A 19239-nucleotide genomic window follows, 5' to 3' on the forward strand; every position below is an offset into this window, starting at 1 on the left:
TCAATTCAATGGTTAATAATGAAGATAGCGTAATTATATGTAAAATAATTAAACATATAGTGATGAGAAGAAATATTGTGTACCTTTGGGATACTTGGGTTAAAACAATAACAAGGACTTTTAAATATAAGTTGAAAAAGGATGACATCATAGCAAAATGTATGGTCAAAAAGAGACAATATGAGGTCCTAACATCCCCCCCAACTAAAAAGGTAGCATGTCCTCGTGCAACTTTTACTCTAAGTCTGAGTCCGAGTACTGGGTTGTATAGTGCAAGTTGCTTAGACAGTAAGTATAGAAGGTGCTATCAACCAAATCTCTGAAACCCTGGACATTCTGTATTCTCTGCCATGCTGCGAGCTCCTCCTTTTTGGACAACCTGAAATAAGCCTTATACTACTGTACTGGAAACCATAGAAGAGGAAAGTGAAAATGATATCCTAACCACTTTTCAGCACACTGTTGAATGCATTTCACATAATTAGGTAGCTGTGAAATTGCTGTTTGAAGATTCAGAGGGTTTAAGGGATGATATTCCTTTCTCTCATGAGGGTAGTGTTCCCAAATATATTGTTTGCCTGTAAGGCAAGAGCTCCCTTGGCTTTGACATAATATTGGCAATCTTGTAAGACTAATGCCTGTAGTTCTCTCAGATGCTCAGTCATTCCTGGTTCCCTTAAAAACCAATGATGTTCAGCAACAAAAACAGCAACATTCTGTGGTTCGGATCGAATCCACAGAAGGCGATTATCTTCATTGTGTTTCGTTGAAAGGAAGGCATTTTTCCATGTGAGCTGATTAGCCAGGAAAGAGACAAAGGCTCTAATCTAAATGTCCCCAACCAAAGGAATCAGATTAAGTTTTCTATCCTCAGGCATGGCTTCATTATGGAGGTATAGTTCACAGAGTAAATTTTGTTCACTAAATGATGCCTCTGTGAATGTTTTGATAAACTCTTGAGGTGTAGATACCTCATGAGGTCGTCCATCTCTGATTGCCTTTGCTTGGAAGAATGCTAGGCGCTTTGCCAGAAACACAGAATAATTAAAAGATTGTTTCATGGTGGCCAGTAGTCTTTGAACCAAATTAAACATGAGGGACAATTTAGTTTTTAACTGTTTATTTTTCCTGTGCTGTGCACAAGACTGTTCCAACACTTCCCAATTTGCATATACATGAGTGCTTGAGTGCTTATGGTCTGAGTGAAGGCAGTCTTTGAATGCCAAGGTTAAGTTTTGGTAAACACAGTCTTTGTAGGCCTTGATGCAGGACTTTCAGTTTTAACAACCAGAGTAGGCTGAGATATTTGTGGTTTCACTTCTTTTTCAAAAATCTTTGAAGGCCCTGCTAGTTCTTGTGTAACAGCAGGGTGTTCCTTTTTAACTATAATAGGAGTTGATGCAGGAGTGGCTCTAGGCAATGGGACCTCGACTATCTTATAACTAGCTTGCTGATAAATATTACCACATTGGCTGCACATGTATTCACTATATTGATCTTTCTCTGCACTTTTCTCGGCTGCAGATGCTGCATGAGCTAAGGTGTACAGATTAAGCTCTCTTTCATAGGCTTCCCTTGCCACTATTAGTTCCTGCTTATAAACCTCAAGCTCTGATTTCAGAAACTCGTTTTCTTGTAAAAGGGACGCCAAGGTGACTGGGCTTTGTGTAGCAGTCACCGTCTCAGTAGCTGATTCTAATGAATGGAAAGGCTGTTGTTCGGTAGCAGCTTCATTGCTTGCAGCCTCAGTAGGTAGTTTTTGTGTGACATCAGCTGAATCATCAGCTGGTTCTGTAACTGCTATATCATGCTGCACATCCACATTTTGCATATCAGCAGATGGTTCTTGTGTGGCAGCTGCTGACTACAAAGCTGGTTCCTGATTATCTATATTCTTCTCATTAGCAGGTGGTTCTTGTGTAACACTTGCTGAGTCAGTAGCTGGAGTGGCTACATCCTGGTCATTTGTTTCCTGGACATCAACAGGTGGTTCTTGTGTGGCAACTGCTGAGTCAGTAGCTGGTTCTTGTGGGGCAGCTACATCTAGATTGTCTGTTCTATGGACATCAGCAGGTGGTTCTTGTGTAGCACCTGCTGAGTTGGTAGCTAGTTCTTGTGGGGCAGCTACATCTAGGTCATCTGTTTTCTAGATATCAGCAGGTGGTTCCTGTGTGGCAACTGCTGAGTCAGTAGCTGGTTCTTGTGGGGCAGCTACATCTAGATTGTCTATTCTATAGGCATTAGCAGGTGGTTCTTGTGTAGCACCTGCTGAGTCGGTAGCTGGTTCTTGTGGGGCAGCTACATCCAGGTCATCTATTTTCTGGACATCAGCAGGTGGTTCTTGTGTAGCACCTGCTGAGTCGGTAGCTGGTTCTTGTGGGGCAGCTACATGCTGTATATCATCTTGGGTATCTACTTTTGATGGATCAGCAGCGGGTTCTTGCGAAGTAGCTGTTGAATCAGTAGCTGGTTCTTGTGTAACAGCTACGTTCTCTGAAAGGAATGATGTCACAAAATCCTATGCATTTTGCATTTCAGTACCCGAGGGTGAGGTAGGTAAAGATTCAGGGCCTTGGGACTGTGGTGGGGTATGGGGTTTTAGGATAATAGGTGGAGAATTTAGGGTAGTGGTTTTAGTTGCCACTTTAGAAGACGTCCTCGTTCGTCTTCGAGGTAAAAAGGCAGGTGTTAACACCCAGGTTGTTCCCTATGACTCCCAAGGGAATACGGCCGGGGTAACCACTAACCAATCTTTTGATCACTGTTTCTAGCCAAACTGTGATCAGAGAGGGCTCTCTCTTTATGATTTGTATCTGTAATGATACTGTTTAGGCTAGGTATTAAGCACAGGTTTTGTTTATGTTTTCGTTGAAGAATTTCTTTCAGATCTTTGTGATGTATTATTCAGAGAGTCAAGTATCATTGGGCAATGGAGTCTATGGCTGTAGGTGTCTAGAAACTTTGAGATGAACTGGTGAAACTTACAGGGCCATTTGGGTGCTTTATAGAACAAACTTTTGATTAATAACATGAACAGGCTAAACAAGCAGTGAAAGCATTTAAGAATTTTCACTCAGCGTTTAAGTCTTCCCGCCCTACTGGTTACGAGAAATGGATAGATGTCTCAGGGGCAAACTCGAAACCCTGGAAATGTCCATCACTGTGAAAGATATAGTTTTAAAGTGCAGCAATTAAGAATTACACTTCTGTTACTGTATCTAAAGAAAACATGGATAATAGCTCAGTTTGAGTTCAGGGTAATCATAGATTAAATCCTGGAACCATTCTTCCACTTTGCTATTAAGTGTAAAACATTTAAACAACAAAAGAGAACAAAAGACTCGAAAAAAACATGAAATACAGAGATTTAAGAAAAACTTATTGTTTTATGAAACACTCTGGAATCCTGCAACATTCACCATTCATCACGACGCATCAAATACACCAAGCTTTTGGAAATTCCATTCTCCCTTTGTATTACTTCTCTGAGGATCTTACAGCAAATGAGACTTCCGAAAGGAAAATAACAACAACCCCTGCTCTATTATGCGGAGGGGTCTATATAGTACTCTGTATACAAAATATCTCAGGTATTGAGTCATCTGAGAGAGAGAAAATATCTTTAGTAGTGTTCAGAAAGTAGGCCGGAAGTTATTACAACGTTAAATGCAGAGTAAATGCCCTTTATGTCTGTCAGATGATTGTTTTGACTTTAAGGAGTCACTGAGTCGGTTACATTACTATGTATCGATCCTGTAGGTACGCATTTACTTTTGCCTGCGCAATGAGTTTCTCGGCTTTGCCAGCTGCGTTTGTCTTTCTTGCTTTGTTGGCTGCTTCATCTGCTGAGTTGGCTCAGCTTTGAATTTATGATGCCTGCCGATTTTGCTGACTGTTCTTTCCATCTAAATTTATAGAAGAAACAGGAATTGATGCATGGCCTAATGTTTACAAAATTCTTTGGATGGCATCTGTCCACCATTCCTGTGTAGGGAGCTGATGCCTGAGGATGGCCTGCATTGTCTCTTCAGCTTCTGTATACTTGAAAAAGTTGGGAGCTACATCAAACAGATGATTCATTTCATTCATTATAAAAAATAGATTTTCTATCTTACCATAGAAAATCTGTCCTGTGATAGGCCCTGTGTCTTCTGAGGTGCTGGCCTTCTCATTTACCTGTGATGAGGCAAAAACATTCACTCTCTTGGCATATTCTTCATGGGTGAATAATCTCCCTCCGTTGTTCAACAAGCTAGGGAGTCCTTTACTTTCCAATACCCGAAACCTCTCAATGAACCTGTTTACCTCGGTTTGCATATCTTGGGTTCTTCTGTCTAACGTTTGCACCAGACTTCTAAGAGTAAGAACCCTCTTGATCATTTGGATAGTATCAGTTCTGTTTGCGATTCCCATGATGGTCAACTGAGAACTTGTCTTATGATTGAGCACATTGATCATTTTTGTTGCAATTTCAGGCATGTTCCCCAATAAGGCCCTTGATGTTCTGATTTCCCTCTGCGCCTTTGGAATGAGCTCCAGTTGCTCATGGATTGTCTCAATGTATGGCCATTGGTTATTGATGGATTTACCAATATTGGACCATATCATTGCTCTGATTTCGGCTATGATTTTATCTAGTTTTAGCTCTTTCTCAAGCTCCTTGATTTTGTCTTTAAGAGCTTTGATTTCCTTGGCCTTCTCTCCTACTTCTCTCTTTGTTTTGTCATGCCTTTCATTCACCTTGGCCAGCTGCTCCTTAGTTTCATTTAGCTGCATCATTTGTGCTTCTAGAGCTTGTATTTCGCTCTTTAGCTTTTGCATGTCTAAGCTCTGATCTGTGCTGGTGGGTGCTGCTGAAGTAGATGTGGCTGGTTGTTCAGCCTGCTGAGGTGGAGGTGCAGTAGTAGGAGCAGTCTCCTCAAGATTAATGACCTGTGGAGGGGGCTGAGATGTTTGCCCCTCTTGCGCTTGTGTTGATGATCCTTTGAGAGGTGCTTGTGTGGCCTCATATTGCCCCAATTTTTCTTGTGCCTTTATAAGTTCTTTGTAAATAGAAATTAATAGAGCAGTGGAATCCTGCTCATACCTTTGTTTTGCCACTTCATCGGTCTGTGGATGGATAGTGGCTGGAAGTTTAACCTTCTTCCTTAGTGCAGCCATATCAGCATCTCTGATTTTTAAGATCTCTTGTATCCCTTTGATATCATTGGGATTGTGCCCAATCTCTATGATGATTTCTTCCAGGGTTTTGATCCTGTTGTCTTTGGCCTGAGAAGAGGCTCTCTCTAGCTCCAGCTGGGAAGCTGTAGCATTCAGACTACTTGTTAACTTGTAGTTGTCCAAGGTCTTATCGGCCAATGAAGCATACACCATTTCCCCTGTTTGTTTATGCAACTCAATTTTGTCCATGGGGTGTATGTCTTTGGCAAGGACCTCTAAATTGGTCCTGAGATAATCAGCAGAAGACTGTGGCTTGAGTGCCGTAGGCATAAAATGACTCAAAGTCAGTTTGCCCTCACCTACATCAAAAGCAGACATGAGTCTCTGCTGATTGGAAGGAGCCATGTTAAGTAGGTGATTATATAATTGAACTTTGATTGGGTCACTCCTCCTCTTAATGTCTATGAACTGCTGCTTTATGCTCACTCTTTCCTCTTTCTGCTGGCTGGAGGAGCTGACTTCCCCTCCCATTGTCCTGTCTAGTTCCTGCTGGGAGGAACTTGCTGAAATTTCTTGACTCGGTGGGCCCATGCCCAGTGCTTCTCTGATGGCTATATCCTCTTCTGGAAAATCGTTGAGTCTTTGCCTTTTCTCTCCTTGATTTATAGAGGATGTCAAGGGAGTTTCTCTTTCCCTCTTCCTAAAGACAAATGTGTCCTCCTTTTGAGGGGTTTGGAGGACCGAGGCATCAGATGTAGTGTCTTGCCTTGTAGGCATGACTTTTTCAGTGGTCTGAGGAGTATCCACTGTTTCTTTTTGCTGAGCAGGTTGCTCTTGTCCTTGTTTTTCTTGCTGCTGTTCCTCTTGCTGTCCTATGTCTTCTTGTTGCCCTTGCTGCAGCCCTTCTGCTTGTTCTTGTGCTTGCTGACTTTGATTTTGCTGCTGTTCCTGCTGTTGCTCTTGCTCCATCTCTTTTTCTGCCTCCATTTCTTTTTCCTTTCCTTTTTCTGATACTTTTCCAGCAACTCTTGTAGTTTGATGTGGAGTAGTTGAAGAGGAGGCTGCTGGTCCAATTTGTGTGCTTGGCAGTGAGGGGACCTGTGCATAAAATTCAAGGTCAGCCATCTTCTTTTGATTGTTCAGAGCTCTTTGATTAAGCTCTTCTTGAGTCATATTTTCTTCTAGAGTTCCCCTTTTCCACTTGCTTTGATTGGCATATTTTTCAATTTGGGGGAGGCTATAATGACCGTAAGCAGACAGTTTATATTTGAGTCTCCTCATTGTGATGAAGTTGTTGGGGTCATAGGGTTTCCATATAAAACTGTACTTCAAACCAAATCCCACCAGTATTCTATCTGCCTCCTTCCACCCTTCATCCCTTTCATTGTAGACTAAATGGCCAAGTTGGCTCTTGATTTTCAGCTGTGCTTTCTTGCCTCTGCCTGAGAAGTGGAACATATCCACATAGCCAAACTGCCTGAAGTATTCTAAGGCAAATAGCCTCATGGGCACAAATTTGGGTAGTCTAAATGGGGGTAATTCACACCCATATATTCTGATGACGGTGTGGTGTTGGTAGAGATACCAATCCCCAATACTGTATACTTTTGACAAATGTAGGCACCTTTTCATGTCATCTGTCAGTCTAGGAGGAGGTGAACCAATCAGTAGAGTCAAGGCTGGATGGATGAAAAGATCAATAAACTCACAGTAGGTGTATGGAGAGTGGCTTGATATGTGGAAAACAGATGTCCAATATACTACTGATCTCAGATTGCCCTGTGCATCTACTCTCTTCTTTGGGAAGGAAAATTTATCATGCTGGAAGTATATGAGCAGATGATATAGGTAGGAGGTGTACCTAAACACTCTTTCTCTTGACAAATTCATCAACTGTTCATGCATTTTGTTTGATATGTATGTTGCATAATCATAGTGAATTGGCTTTTTTCCTGGGGAAAACATAAGCATCATTTGTATAATTGTTTCATCCACATGTTCTATCGAATCATATCCCAGAATGGGACTGATCATGTCAACCAGGTCTAGGCCCAACTGGTTAAGATAAACATAGTTGATAGGAGGAACTTGCAGAGTGCTAGCCTTGATGAAGAGCTGGTTGACCTTAATGATTTGGGCCTCTGTGGTTTTGGCTCCCTGTACTATTAGATCAGCTAGTGACAGTGGGACCAACTTTTGCTCTGTCTGGAATTGCAACATCTCCCTGATGGCTTCAGGGGTAATGAGAAACAGAATTGAACCTTCAGCATCTAGCACTGCCCTCTGGGATGCATCATAGTGTTCAGCAACTATGTGCACAAGCTCAGGGAATTGATTAACCTGAGGAAGCTTGAATATTGGGAGGAATGAATCCCAAATTCCCAGGATGTCTGTCCCCCTCTCATGTTTGATCTTTATCTCGTTTAATATTTGCAGATGGAACCTGCTTCTGCTCATCATTTCCTCTGTTATCTTGTAGTCCAGGTCTGCCAATGCTCTGGTGTCAAATGTTCTATTAGGAACATTCAGGGGAGCCACATTGAGGGCTATGGGAGCTACAGGGGGGTCCATGATTTTCCTTTGAGGTTTCTGTTTTGCTTGGGGATTGTGTCACTTATGTAGATCAATAACAACAGAGTTTCTTTGTAGAGAAGGGTGAAAATGCCTGAGAAAAGGTGAATGCAGGGTCTGCAGCAGTTGAAATGCTGCTTTATGGTAATTAAGAGCGAAGCTTAGCTTTTCTGGCACCTTTCAATGGTAAAATTTGGTTTCAAATGCGCCTGCCACGATTGCGCAGACAGGGCCTGGTTTCTTAGCAGAATGCCACTGGGAAAAGGCTCGGCTGGTGTTTTCCGAAGTGATAATTGGAACTTCAAGGCTTTGCTGAGGAATTCAGTGGTGAATTTCTGATTTTCGGCTTTCTTTAAGCTTTCTAAAGCGTTAAATAGATAATTGCAGGCGCACAGAGGATGAATGATGAGGAATACCTGGTAAAACAACGAGCAGAGGTCGTGACCGCAGGTTGAACTGGTGCGCTGGAGGTCTTCTGGTCAGTTTAGCAGGTTGGTAGACAATTTGGACGTTGTTTGCATGCAGAGCAGAATAACGAAGAACACACAAAATGACCAAAAAACGCGAACTTTTGGCTAAAATAGACCTTTTTACGTTTTTGGCGCGAACTCATGCTGACGTCAGCATGACGTCATTGGTGGGGTCAAGGTCGGATGACGTCATGCTGACGTCATCGGGTGACGTGGCGCTGTCTGGTTGGTACATGGTGGCGGTGACATGGCAGGACAGGTGGACCAATGGCAGGGACAGAGAGGTCGACGGGGCAGCGTACTTGGGTGACGGGGCGCTGACGTGTTTGCTGACGTGCGGGTGGGATGGGGAAACCGGAAACCAGCGATGGTTTCATATCGCACCGCCTTCTGTACGGGGGCGGTATCCATCGGCTGTACCTCCGACGCGTGGTGGTGAGGACACGTAGCAGTGGGATGACGTCCTCCAAATACGGACGTCGGAAGATAACGTTCGGTCATCGGATGAGTTCCGACGTCACGATGATCGTTGGATCTACGGGTGATGATCGGACGGCGGAAGGACAGCAGACGTGACGTGGGGTTAGTACGGGTAATGGTCAGATGACAGATGCAGTCCGGTGCGATCAGGGCCGTCGGATCTGTAGGCCTTTGATCTGACGGTCGTCGGGGAGGTGACCTGTGTGGAATATACGGATGAGGGCGGAGGCAGATAAACGTGGTTTGAGCGCTTTTCTAATGTATTATGATAAAAATAATTATATGCGCCAACCTCGGCTAACAGGCGGAAAGTGGGTTTTTATGCTCTTTTGGCTCTTTGAGGCGGGTAAGGTGGGGTTTAGGGCCTTTTTTAAAGGTTTTATGTGCAAAAGGGGTTAGAGATAGAGGAACTGGCTTATGAGGAAAAGGGGTATTCGGCATAGGTTTATCAACATGACCTGATGTCATTTGATCCCTGATTTGTAACTTTATTGGCTATAATGCCAAGGGGGTGGGTATTTATAAGAGTTTGGGATTTATACACCTTGGTGTTAGTAATATTAGGGGGAAAAGGGGATGTAAAGGATTTATACAATAGAATTAGTGTTAATATGAATGAAGGGAGCAAATGAAGGGGATCTTACTGAGTTTATCTGAAATTGATTTAGTTTTGACAGTAGATCAAAATGAAAAGATTTTAGACAAGAAATGTGGCTTCTGAATGAACCAGAACCATCTAAAACCATGATCTTTCTCCATAAATCTCAGCTAAAAGAAAGGGAGTGTTAGTAATGAAATGAAGGGGGAGAGGGAGGTTAGTCATGCTCCTACTGTAGTCTTTTACTTTGCTGCCCATCATCACCATTCTTGCAATGATAGGGATCACTTTCTGCAACCCCAACTACCTACCCAGCTGCTTACCTAGCATTTTTTGTTTCTCCTTGGAGGGTGCACTTGGACTTGCAAACCCTTACTTGCCTTTTCTTTTCTTTGGCTTTTTCTTTATTCTTTTCTATCTACCTCTAACCTTATCTCTTCCAAGGTCCCAGATTGAGCTGTTGGAAACCTTTTCTTCTCTACCTGAACTACTTGTCTGCCAAGATTAGGCTGTTTGGACAGACTTCTTTCTCTATTCTATAACACAAAATTGAAACATGGCATGATCCAGGTTAAACAGTTGGATCATCCATCAAAATTTGAAATTAAAGTCCTCAATCATTTAGACACTCACACACTTTTTTGTTCTCTAGGAAATATGGGATCTTTGTGAACTCAAAGCAGAGCATATTTGGACTTTCTCTTGCCAATCATGAAATATGAAACCTATTGGTATAGGTATCCAACAGCAGGAAGCACAGTAGTTTTTCTTTTATGAGTAGCTTTCTTTGGGGTAGGAGGGTAATCAGAAGTGATAGCTTCTTTAATTGAGGCCCTTGTTCGTCTTTTTGGTAGGGGCGCAACCTTTTCTTGCCTTTTCCTTTTTAGCTTAGCAATGGGAATTTTGTCATCTGAATCATCACTGGGGATATGGACAGTGGGAGTGGATGATTCAACTAAATTATGGGGTGGGGTCGATGAAATGGAGGGGTCAATTGGACTAACTGCCACGGGTGACTGGGGATCTTCATCATTTAATTGGGGAGTTTTAGCTACTGTTTGAGAAATTTCAGCAGGTTCCTGAGGATTTTCGGCTGTTGCTCAAGGAACTTCAGCAGTTTCCTGGGGGTTTTCGGCTGCTGCTTGCGGAATTTCAGCATCTTCATGGGGTTTTAGGGGTGGGTTGTTAAGGAGAGGGGGATTTTGTTGAGCAAAGCCCCTCTGAATTAGAAGCTGAACAAGACGATGGTGAGTGAGGGAAAGGAGTGGGTACTTCGCATTCATGGAATAATGTGACATATTCTTTAGACACCCAAGTAGATAATATGGCATATTTAACAGACGACCATGTCTTAAATGATTCAACAGGACAAAATCATGCTGATAAACTACCTGGTAACGTCCTTCGCAGGTGAGATAGTGCTTTACAAACTCGGCAACCTTTGACCATGGAGGTGGTAATGAATGAAGTGCAACACCCCTGCCTTTAGGCTCGACCCGCTCTCCTGGTAGAAGGAAGTCCTGCTGTGCATTCAAAATGATGTGTTTGCGACTGAACCATCAAATGCCAGCGGCCGGTAAACCTGAAACCTATGCTATATCATCCTCTGTTACTGGAATTCGGACTCCTTGAACGGTAGAGTAGCCTTCCTGTAGATTGCGTGCGAATTCAAGGACTTGCTGAGGATCAAATTCTTGGAGCCTTCGAAAATAATCTACCCAGCCTGCCTGCTAAAAAATCTGATATACCTCTAGGTGCAATTCCAATAGAGCTATTGAGCCGGGTTCATTTCGAATAGCATTGCCTCCCATAGTTACTTACTTCAGTAAAATGCACAGTACAGAGCCAAGTTATCACACCCAAAATAGAGTAAGTTTTGGAAATAAGGTCATGACATAATAAGAAAAAGATGGGGTGACGAGACATAATCGTGGTAAAAAAACGACGGTGATTGGTGTATCGTGAAATGATTGCAAAATTTTGGTATTCCCCCCCCCCCCCCCCAACTGCGGCTAAAATGATAAGTTTGAATGTATGACGATTGCGGTAATCATGTCACAATCTTCTCATTAACTATAGTTTAATATTTACACATAAAAAATGCATACCTCATGTTTACCTTTGATTGATATTCGAAAATATAATGTTGTTGCTAATAGATCACGAATGGTTATGAAAAGGGTTTTGTAATATGAGGGTATTTATATGAAAGGCTTTTATAAACATAGGAGGAGGTCATGAAATAATAAAGTTATAAGGATCAATAGATATTTCTCACAATGGAAATTAATATGTATCCATTCTTTTGAGAAGAATTAATGTTTCAATTACGGGAAAAATGGGAAAAATTGGTGTTTTAGGGAAAGATGGAGAAATTCAGTGTTTCAGCAATGGGGAAAATTGGTGTTTTGGCAACGGGAAAAATGGTGTTTCAGCAACAGGGAAAATGGTGTTTCAGCAACGGGAAAATGGTGTTTCAGCAACGGGGAAAATAAAGAGAGATGTTGTTGTAAAGCAAAATGTTGCTGAGAGGTAATGTGGGGAAATGAGCTATGAATTGAGGTGAGATGAGAATGCTTCCCAAAATGAAACTTGATCCTGCTTGCAATACAATTGTTCTTTCCAACCAGCCTCCCAATCTGAGATCTGCAAAATAATAAATTATAACATGGCAACCCTTGACAGGGATTATTAGTTAAATAATCTAATCTAATAATAGAAAAATATATAATGTAGAGATTAAATGCAATGAGGGACAGTAAGCTCCCCCAAATAGATATAATGTGAATATGCCATGCAAATAGCTTTAAAATCCTCCTTAGAAATTGGTTGCTGGTACAGACGAAGCTGATACCCATTCACTAACAATGGTGTTCTAGCATCATCAATTGTTAGGAGCCTTATTGTTCCATTGGGAAAAACAGTATCTATCTCATAAGGTCCCAGCCACCTTGTTCGTAATTTTCCTTGAAAATTTTCAAATCGGAAATCATACAATAGAGCCAAATTACCTTTTTGGAACTGCTTGTGCTTAATAGTTTTATCATGCCACCTGGTTCTTTGTTGTTGAATCATAGTTGTTTGGTGGATGGCATCCAATCTTTTTTCATCTAGTTCCTGTAGCTGCTGCAACCTAGCTGTCTGTGCATCAGTCAAATCAAGGTTAACATCTAAAGCAGTTCTTAAGGTTTTAATTTCAAATTCCACAGGAAAAACAACACTTTTACCATAAACCAATTCATAGGGTGAAAAACCTATAGTGTTTCTCCAGGTAGTTCTCTAAGCCCATAATGCCTCAGGCAGCTTTTGAGACCAATCATTCTTATTCTCCTTCACTGTTTTTGTTAAAATAGCTTCTATGACTTTATTTGTAGTTTCCACCTGACCATTAGCTTGGGGGTGATAAGGTGTAGTCATTTTATGATTGATATGATATTTTTGAAGCATAGCTTTAAAACCATGAGAATTGAAAGGAGGTCCTCCATCTGTGACTAGTTCTCTAGGCACTCCAAACCTAACGAAGATTTCTTCAAATAAAAAGGTTAAAATAGATTCTTCATTAGCTCTAATAAGTGCCTTAGCTTCCACCCATTTAGTCATATAATCTGTACAAACCAATATGTAAACTCTTTGGTTGGATGGAGGGTTGATGGGTCCTACAAAGTCTAGAGCCCATCTTTCAAAGGGTTCAAGTATTACCTAGGGGTTCAGTGGCATTTCATCTCTATGATTAGGTTGGCCCATTCTCTAACAACTATCACATGCCCTAACATATTTCTTTGCATCCTTGAAAAGTGAGGGCCAATAATATCCCATCCTGAGAATTTTATGTGTTGTTCTCTTATCGGCAAAATGCCCTCCACAAGGGCCATCATGACAAGCCTTCAATATATCATAAACCTCATCTTCTCTAATGCATCTTCGGATTTCCTGATCAAGTCCTGTATGAAAAAGACACCCACTTATCCAGCTATACCGAGCACTTTGTTGAATGATCTTTGTTTTCTCCCGATGTGATAGGTGTGATGGTAGCTTCCCTGCAACCAGATAATTGGCAATGTCTGCATACCACAGTGAGTGAGCAGACACTGCAAACAAGTACTCATCAGGAAGGGAATCATCTACTGGAGTATTATCATCAGTTTTTATCCGAGAAAGGAAATCAACAATTACATTTTCTTTACCTAGTCGATCTACAATTGTAATATCAAATTCTTATAGTAACAATAACCACCTGGTAACTCGAGCATTTGTGACAAATTTATTCATTAAATACTTGATAGCCGAGTGGTCAGTATGAACAAAAGTAGGATAACCACTAATGTAATGTCGAAATTTATTAATAACATAAATAACTGCTAAAAATTCTTTCTCAGTAACTGTATAATTAAGCTCAGCAGGGGTCATATTATTACTAATGAAATAGATAGCATAAGGAAGATTATTCTCTTCTTGTCCCAAGATAGCTCCAATTGCAGTATCTGAAGCATCAAAGGATATATGAAAGGGAAGTGCCCAATCAGGTCCCCTCAGAATAGGAGCTGTAGACAACTAATGCTTAAGTTCATCAAATGCTTTCTGACAGGCATCAGTCCACTTGAATTCAATATTTTTCATAAGTAACACAAACAAAGGAGAAGCTATTTTAGAATTTTTTTTGATAAATCTTCTGTAATATCCGACATGTCCTAAAAAACTTCTTACATCAGTTTGTGTTTTAGGAATAGGAAGGGTCTGAATTACCTGTACTTTGGATGGATCTACTTGAATCCCAAGGAATGAAATGAAGTGTCCCAGTACAATTCCTTCGTTCATCATCATATGACATTTTTTTGTACTCAATGAAAGATTAGCTTGTATGCATCCTTTAAGTACTTTCTCAAAGTTTTGTAATGCATCATCAAAAGTCACGCCACAAGGAGTGAAGTCATCCATAAATACCTCCAAAGAATCATTTAGCATATCAAAAAATATTCCTATCACCATTCTTTGAAACGTTTCTAGAGCATTACATAGTCCAAATGGGAGAACTCTATAAGCAAAAGTTCCCCAAGGACTAGTAAAAGTGGTCTTGTCTTGATCTTGGGGTGCAATTCTGATTTGGTTATATCCGCTAAAACCATCTAAAAAGGAAAAGAATTTCTTTCCTGACAAGCTGTCCAACACCTGATCAATAAATGGCAAGGGGAAATGATCTTTTTGAGTGGCTTTGTTTAAGGCTCTATAATCTACACACACTCTCCATTTCTCGTTTTTCTTAGGTACTATCACCAATGGAGAAACCCATTCACTGTCAGATATGGGGTATATAAACCCTGCATTAAGCAACTTTTGAAGTTCTTCCTTAACAATTTCCCTCAAATTGGGATTCATTTGCTGTTGGGGTTGACAGTCTGGTCAGGCCCCCTCCTTAATATAGATACGATGAGTACACAATTCAAGAGAGATCCCCTTCATGTCTGTGTAGTCCCATGCGAATGCTTCCTTGTTTTCACGGAGCAAATTCATTTGCTGTTGTGTTTCAACATCTAATAAATTGGGGTTTATGTTCAATTTTTTTCCAGGTTCGATTTCTACTGTTACGCTTTTAGAGGAGATAGTAGTTGATGTTTGAGGTAAGTTTTCAGATTTAAGCTTTTCCTATGTTTCAGGTTCCAGAATTGTAGTTAACTGATTATATGTTTCAGAAGTAACTGAGGAAGGTTCAGAAATAAAATTACTAATTACCTCATCTTCTGTGGTCTCTTTAAGAGTTAAGGCTTGTCCAATGGTCAAAATGGGTTGAGTGTCATTATCCTCATATTCTAACCATACAGAATCATCATTGTTAATCATGGGTGTAGCATGAGGGTAAAGCGTAAGCTGCTTAGTTTCACATCCATTAGAAATTATCATTGAACTTGATCTACAGCTAATAAAGGCATCTGCTGTAACCGGCCAGGGTCTCCCCAAAATCAGATGATGCCCCCCAACTTTGCTTTAGCCTGTAATACAACAAATTTAGCTGGGTAATTCCAGGACTCAACTGAAATGATTAGTTCTTCAATAACCCCCTCTGGTTTGATTGTGGAACGATCAGCTAATTCAAGGATAGTTGGTGTTTCTCTGATTACATTTTTCAACTATAACAACTGTGCAGTTTCAAGGGTCATAATATTTATAGCAGCACCTAGGTCTACCAAAACTCATGAAACAATAGTTTTTCCAACCTATACTGTGACCGTAAGGTGGCCAGGATCACCATATTTTACAGGAGGAGCTTTTCCTGACATTAAAACAGCTAGATCACCCATCACATGAACTGTAAGGGGATCTTTAGCCTTCCTACCAGGTTCCTTGATGCAGATGTCTCTGACGGTTCTGGCATAAATTGGTACATCTCTGAGTGCTTGTAAAAGTGGAATTTTAACATAAAGATTCTGCAATTCCCCTAGAAGATTAAAAACAGGTGGCTCAGGTGTCTTGGAGAGAGCTAGACGTTCAGGGAATGGTGGCTCTACTGTTTCAGCAATTTTATTAGAGGGTGGCTTAACTATTTCAGCACCCTTATTAGGTAAATTATTCTTTTCTGACTCTTCTTTGTCAGAGTCAGAAGAGGTAATGTCATCAATAATCGGCTCAACTACTCTCCCAGATTGTAGATGAATATTATTACATTGCACAGGAGATGTAGGTAGGTTCTGAATGTCGATGACTTGCACAACTTTATTATTATTAGGGTTAGGGTTCGGTTGTACAGGCAGCTGGGGTTTCATTGTCTGATTATTCGGTGGAGTACCTGACGGGAGAGAAAGTTGTTGTTGGAACTGAGGAAATTGGTTTGGGAACGGAGTTTGTTGAGCTCTCTAGTTTGGGTTCCATTGATTAAAATAATATTGCTGTAGAAGCCAAGGAGTCCACATTGCAGGGTCTACAAAGGGTGGGTTTGTTTGCTGTATGGGTGGGTATTGCATTTGGTTGAAGGGCGGCTAATTTGCTTGATTAAAAGAAGGATAATTATTCCAACGATTATATGGCATACTAGAGTTCGTACCTTCTCCTCATGGTTGCCATTGCCTCCTTTGTGTCAGCAGATAAACTACTTCAGCTTCCTCCTCAGTTGGTTGTAACGTTGCCTTTATCCCTGGTAAAGAGGGGCATTGTTGAGTTTCAAGGTCCTTCTCATAAATGGTGCAAATTGGTACCTTGTCCAATGGACATTCCCTTAGCGGATGTTTTTCTCTGCATTTAGGACAAAAGATGGCCAAAGCGGCTTCTACCTCTGCTTATTTCTTCTTAACCTGCAAGGTATCAATCTGTGAAGAAAATAACTTAACATTTCAGTTTTGAATTCCTCAAGTAGATTACCTATTTCATCTCTTGTTGCTCCTCCACTGGTTGATTTCTGGACCCTTGAATAAGTATTATCCCTGCTTTTTGATTTATTTGCAGCTCCTCTTGAACATCTCTTGCAGAGGTTAACGATTTCATCATACGATTATTTAGATATATCCCCTTTACCAAGCATATTTAACATATCTAAACAATCATCCCTTACCCCTTTCAATAATATTGGCTTGAGAATATCTTTACTTACATCGAGGTGCTCGAATCTCTGCATATTATACTGGAGTCTTTCCACAAAGTCCTCTAGATTTTCATCCTCCTTCTGAACCATCTTGAATAATTCCTCCCTTTTTTCTCTCGTCCGGCAATAGTCTTGGTATTTGGCCAGAAACTTCTCCTTCATCTGATCCCATGTTGTGATCACATGACCTCCCAAGCTCATAAACCATCTTAGTGCATTTCCTTTTAATGTTGCTGGAAAAAACTTCAATTTTTGAGCATTATTAACATAATCATAACTTCTACACAATATATCAAACTCGAAAAGAAACTCATCAGGGTCTTCAGAGGATAAACCATGAAATTTAGGTAAGGCTGAGAGTGGGATATTCTTCATAGGAGTTGTTCCTCTAGGAAGTTCCCCAATAGGGAATTCCAAGGTGGAGAGAGAATTCTCGCCTCTTCCTTCTCCTCCTCCACGTCCTCCACCAAAGATTCCTTCATTGTTTCCATCCATTGGTTGTTTTCCTGTTGCGCTTGCCCGGTCTTCAGTGCTTTTTGTTGGACTTTCAATGTCCTGAACTAGTTCCTCAACTTCAATATCTTCTATTGGTTCTTCAATTTCCTCCACTAGTTCCTGAGTATGTTCTATTGTTTCTACAACCCTTTCAGGTCCCACTACTTCCTCTGTTTCGTAGTCCGTTTGGAGAGAATGCTGAGTCTATGGCCTCCAAGAGCTTAGCCTCTGAGAAGTTTCAGCTTTTGAAATAATCTCATCAATGAAAGTTTTTCTTCCTCCTCTTCCTTTGCCCTTGCCACCTGTAGGATTAGTTTTCTTGTGTCCTCTCATGCATCCTGCATGTCTAAAAGAAAATCTTCAGTGCTTTTAAAACCTATGATTGCCTTCCCCGGAAATGGCGCCAAAATGTTGGTCACTTTAATTGCTTATTAATTCAAAAAACAAAGTGCTGCATAAATTGTCAACCCGGGGAAGTCTTGTTATTTCAAAGGAAATTGCGTACTATATGTACTCAATCCTAAAAGCAATGAAAGATGTAGTAAAGACTGGTCACACTTTGCCTTAAGCAAACTGAATCTCCACTCTGAGTTACAGCAGAAACAACCTATTGCAGACAGCTACCAAAGAATGCTTAAAAGAAGTAATCTGAAGAATCAATCTGCAAAGGAAAACCCTGGCTATGCTGTAATAGAGAACAAGACCCTATTCCTAGAGTGGGAATTGTTGGGCCGCCAAATTAACATCAATTTTCACTCCATTTTCACCTTTATCCTCATTTTTTCACCTCATTTCATAATATTATCATTACATAACCCTATATTTCCATTACCATCTGAGTTTATATTTTCATTTTCCAAAGTTATTAATTTCATGTATTTAGAGTTAATTTATGATTAAAAGTTAGAGAAATAACATGTATTTGCTTATACCTAAAAGTGGCTTGAGTTTGATGACATGTGTAGATCATTTGGAAGTTTCCAAGGCACCCTTATGTGGCCTCCCAAGATCAAATTCGAATTTCAACTCAAGAGGTGGACCATATTCCAAGGAGAAAGATCATGGAGATTTTGATGTGTCATGGGATTTGTATCTAGTATTTAGGGATAAGTTGAGACAAGTATAGGTCTAGTAGATATTTAAGGGATCTACATTTATTGAGTAGATATCCCTAATTCATGTATAAATAAGAAGAGCATCCTTCAAAGGAAAAAGGAGGGAGAGAACACAATTATCAGTTATTCATTAGCATTAGATTTATGTTCATTCAACATGAATAATACCACTTTCTCCAAATCGTGAGTTATGAGTGTTGTTTGATTCTTAAGGTGTGATAGTTGTTCATGTGTGCTCATTGAGGAATGGAAGGATCCCCATACTGAGATAAGTACACTTTGTTGTAAAGTAATGTTGTGAATATACTAATTTTAATTATGATGTTCATCTTATTTCATTCTTGTAAATACTTGTAGATAATTTCAGTATGAATTCATGTTGTGGCCATGTTTTGTTGTGTGAAGGTTGATCTCCTTCTAGTAGCTAGTTTTGATGTGAGAAGGACAAACAGGAACTCCTAAGTTAGGAGTCTCTTCTCCATGAGCTAGATTAAATTGAAGTAATATTTACTTTCTCATATGCTTTCCTAGACTACATTTATGTGAATATTGATTCCCTTTCAGTATATAGTTTTTATGTGAGAAGGGCAATCAAGTCCTCCTAAGTTAGGAGACTCTTCTCCATGAGCTAAGAATTGAACTGAAAACAACGTTTACTTGCTTTCATTTATATGCTTTCTTTCTTGCTTTCTTAGGTGTTTGGTAATATTATTGTAGGAAGATTGTAGAAGGACAATCAGGACTCTTGAACAAGAGACTCTTTTCTATCTTCTAAAGTAAAAT

The sequence above is a fragment of the Pinus tabuliformis genome, chromosome 5_2, assembly GCF_031772625.1.
Source record: "Pinus tabuliformis cultivar Carrire ecotype Pingquan chromosome 5_2, CPIR1, whole genome shotgun sequence".
Taxonomy (NCBI): domain Eukaryota; kingdom Viridiplantae; phylum Streptophyta; class Pinopsida; order Pinales; family Pinaceae; genus Pinus; species Pinus tabuliformis.